General features: G+C 47.1%; 1 protein-coding gene across 10 annotated transcripts in view; it reads left to right on the top strand.

Annotated features, from left to right (window-relative positions):
- Positions 1 to 581: 581 nt before the first annotated feature.
- Positions 582 to 4253, top strand: part of LOC125031065 (C-terminal-binding protein-like) — a 46672-nt gene continuing 43000 nt past the window's right edge. For 6 of the 10 annotated variants that reach the window (XM_047621531.1, XM_047621532.1, XM_047621529.1 and 3 more), the window contains exon 1: positions 582 to 794. The gene's annotated coding sequence lies outside the window, so the exon portion shown is untranslated. The remainder of the gene's footprint in view (positions 795 to 4253) is intronic. The other 4 variants (XM_047621526.1, XM_047621525.1, XM_047621534.1 and 1 more) reach the window with 1 other exon arrangement.

The following is a 4253-nucleotide window of genomic DNA, read 5'->3' as shown; positions in this document are numbered from 1 at the left end:
AAGAACAAAGCCACTCGGCGGCCCTAATAATGTATTAGTGGAAATGAGAGTGATATCATCATCGAACTAAGCATTTTTGGAAATCCAACGAAGAACTTTGAACTGCATGTTTGTGAACAACATCGCTCACGTAACAGTGGTCGGAGGAGTAGGGGACCGCGCCCTGCCATATCGACGGCCGATTCATTTTTATTCCGTTCACTCGCTCGTTCTAGAGCTTTCTTGATTTTAATCTGGGTAGAGACATCGGTGTAAAGAAAGTTGAGCGAGTTTTCACGAAGAAAAAGGCTTTTCTGGCAGAGAAGACGTAAATTTCCCCAGCTAAGACGCGTTCCCCCCAATCTCGACTCCCACCTCCCCCACCTGTTTCGTCAACGGGCGAAATTTACATCCAAGACCATTAAATTTAACCACTCCATTGACTTAAACATTACAAATCAATCAATCCAATTGAAAGTAGACTTTCTCCCCTACCCATAAGATATTTCAAACCCAGAAAAACCTGCCTCTTTTACCCCAAAACAAGAAAAAGGGTTGGCAGTTAGAGAACAAGGCAGCACTCGTCACTGCCTGTGATCCTCTCTCACAAACTGGTATAGAATACGCGCGCAGCCAAGTCTGTGAGAGTGTACTCTACCCTGCTCTAACTGCTGACCTAGTTAACTCATTAATAACACTTCTATATATAGTGAAACCCTGTGACAACTGCCTATCAGGATTAAGTGATAAATCTTACTCCCAAATTGCGACGTTCCTCCTGTTGGCGCTTGTCGCATTTTTCCCGATATCAAAAGGTAAGATTGGCGAATTGTTTTTTTATATTGTTATTTTTGGAGAAAGTTTGGCTTAGCATATCGACAGTCGGGTATTAGAATCTTGGGAGAAGTTTAAGGGAAGATTTAGTCTTAAACTTGTCTTCTTGCTCGCCGCGTCAAGTGCACATTTCATTTACCTGGCTTTACCTGTGTTCAAGCCTTTCTTTTTTGTTGTTCGTGTTATTACCTTGCATATTAGTGGTTGTTTGTTTTTTTCTTTTGTGTCACTGACATCTGATTGATAATATATTATGTGTGGCTAGTTTATTTGTGTATGTTAAACGGATTAATGACTGTTTAAATGCTGGATAAGTTATAATGAAGGGTAATTTAGCCATCCACAGTACAAGTATTTTAACAATAATAATTTCTCTCTTTCGTGGCAATTTCACTCGTGTACGTAGAACACGAATCACTTCATAGCGGAAGTAACTTCTAACTCATTTAAGCTCATTAGATCGTATCAGTTTTGTTTGTGAAGTTATGTCATCAAATGCCGGAATCAAAAGCAATTGAAATAATGAAACCTTTCTCGAAGGAAGAAATGACATTGACAAAAAGGTTGGGTGAGGGAAGGGGGTGGGGTGGTTGAGGGAGGGAGGGAGGCTAACGCGCGTATTAGGAGGAGTGTGTTGGGGGATGGGGAGAGGGGGGGTTAGAATGTCTTAGACCCCCCTCAGACACTCGTCCCCCCTCTCTCCCTCCCTCCTCCCCCACCTTCACCATCTCGGCGTCAAATCCTTTGTGTTGGTGGATAGTTGCCGAGGTGGGAGAGTGTGTACAGACAACCCACACACACACACACACACACCGACACGTCTTGAATTCTCTCCCTCCCCCCTTCTCCCCCTCTCCCCTTTTTAACTTCTTCCCGTTTTTCTGCCTTTATTCTGCCCTCTTCCTTACGGGTGTCATTTGATATGCGTTCGCTTTTCTTTGATGGAGCTACAGACCGTCTCTAAATCAGAAGGATTTACTATGAAATGAGAAAGGGTGACGCGGGTAAACAATAGGTGGATAAGCTTATTTACTTTTTACATTTACTTGTTTCTTTTTATAGATTCAATTGTCTATCGAAGGCTTCAGAAAAAAATGACCCTCGGATCGAAAGACAAGAATAAAACTGCACGTAAAAACTTATTTCACAATGTTTCTGGAAGTACAGTAGTAGGGTACGAAGTGATGGAGGGTGGGGGTGAAGGAAGTGGAAGGAGAAGAAGAAGGAGAAGAAGGAGAAGAAGGAGAAGGAGAAGGAGGAGAAGGAGAGGGGGAGTGGGAGGGAGGGAGAGAGGGGAAGAGGGGAAGAGGGAGAGGGAGACGGAGACCAGGGACATAAATACACTGAATGGAAACCAACGGTAATTTGATGGAAAATGACAGTCGCGTCAACGGCCATGAAGGCACGACGTTGAGACCAAGGACGGACGCGGCATATTTACACCGTGTTTGTCCTTGTGACAGTCGCACGTTCCCGACTGGCTTTGTCCTTGTTACACACACACCCTTGTCACCTACTCATCGGCTAGCCTTGTGTTACACGGCGAAGGCTAATGGCCTTTTTTTGCACACAGGAGGAAAAGGGAGGCGGAAGAGAGATGTGATACCAAGTGTGAAATAGTACAAAGGACTGGGGAGCAGAGGGACTGAGATAGATAAGATATGAATTGGTAGATAAAGGGTGATAGTCTTATTTTAATCAAACAGGGTCAGATAGACGGAAAAGTTTTACGGAAAGACATTATGCTGGCAGTATGAGCACACGCACGCACACCCCACACCCACACACACACACACACACACACACACACACACACACACACACACACACACACACACACACACACACACACACACACACACACACACACAGTAGATAGCCAGATCCAAACAAAGGGAAATCGAAATAGAGACAAGGAAATAAAGAAACAAACAAAGAGAGACAAAGAGATCAAACAACACCCATAGGAAAGTTCTGACGATGGAGAGGATAAGTGGAATAGAGGCAGCAAGGAGGGAAAAAAGGTGGGGGAGGAGAGCAAAGGATTAGTGAGTATGGTGCTAGGGTTTCAGCGGAAGGAAGTGTGAGGGAGGAAGGGGAGGGAGGGGAAGGGTAGAGGGTTGGGGGTGGGGGGTAGGGGGGTGGCGCATCGATGGGGAAAGTGTACACGTGGGTCTGCCGCGTGTGAGGGGCTGCTTTCCCTTTTCCCGTATGGGCGGCGGGGGCGGGGGTGGCGGCGGGGCTGTATGTACGAACACACGCACGCACAAGCCTATGTTTATGCTCACGTACACGCACTCGGCCGGTTTTGTCTCCGTCGGTCTCTGCCTCAAAGCACTCTCTCTTTCTTTCTGAGGTCTCTCTTCCTGAAGTCTCTCTCTCTCTCTCTCTCTCTCTCTCTCTCTCTCTCTCTCTCTCTCTCTCTCTCTCTCTCTCTCTCTCTCTCTCTCTCTCTCTCACTCTCTCTCTCTCTGTCACTCTGTCTCTGTCTCTCTGTCTCTCTGTCTCTCTGTCTCTCTGTCTCTCTCTCACCCACTCACCCACTCACCCACCCACCCACCCACTCACTCACTCACTCACTCACTCACTCACTCACTCACTCACTCACTCACTCACTCACTCACTCACTCACTCACTCACTCACTCACTCACTCACTCACGCACAAGCACATGCCAGCTAAGACATGACTTCATGTCCCGCTTCTTTATATTATGAGCCATATATTTTTACGAGATTATAGTCTTCTTTATTAATGGTGGTTTGTTTTGGTCGCTTGTTTATTCCCAGCCTTGCGTGTAAGTCACAAGATGTTTTATATAATGTGGAATGGCTAGTTACACCGAATAATTGTTGGGGGGGGAGAGGGTAGCAGGGGGGGAGGGGGGGGGGGTTAGCTGGCATTTAAATCATGTGCCTGGCGATCTGAACCGCAACAGGGCGCATGGCATGATTGCGTGATATAGCGGGAGGCGAACATGAAAGGCTGACATGCATATAGTCTGTGCTAAAGGGAGGGAAATGGTCGAGATGAAAAGAAGAAGGGGAGCGAGAGAGAGAGAGAGAGAGAGAGAGAGAGAGAGAGAGAGAGAGAGAGAGAGAGAGAGAGAGAGAGAGAGAGAGAGAGAGAGAGAAGGGGAGCGAGAGAGAGAAGGGGAGCGAGAGAGAGAAGGGGAGCGAGAGGAGAGAGAGGGAGCGAGAGGGAGAGGAGAGAGAGAGAGAGAGAGAGAGAGAGAGAGAGAGAGAGAGAGAGAGAGAGAGAGAGAGAGAGAGAGAGAGGGAGGGAAATGAGGGGGGGGGGGGGGGAGGAAGAAGGGAGAGAGGCGAGTGAATTGAGGGAGAGGAAGGAGGGAAGGTAAGGTAAGAGATGGAGGGAAGGAAGGAAGAGAGTGGGGGAAGAAAGGAAGGGAGGGATTGAGATGAAGGAAAGGGAAAGAGAGAG

Source organism: Penaeus chinensis, chromosome 12, assembly GCF_019202785.1.
Source record: "Penaeus chinensis breed Huanghai No. 1 chromosome 12, ASM1920278v2, whole genome shotgun sequence".
NCBI lineage: Eukaryota > Metazoa > Arthropoda > Malacostraca > Decapoda > Penaeidae > Penaeus > Penaeus chinensis.
This window is presented reverse-complemented; position numbering and strand designations above follow the sequence as displayed.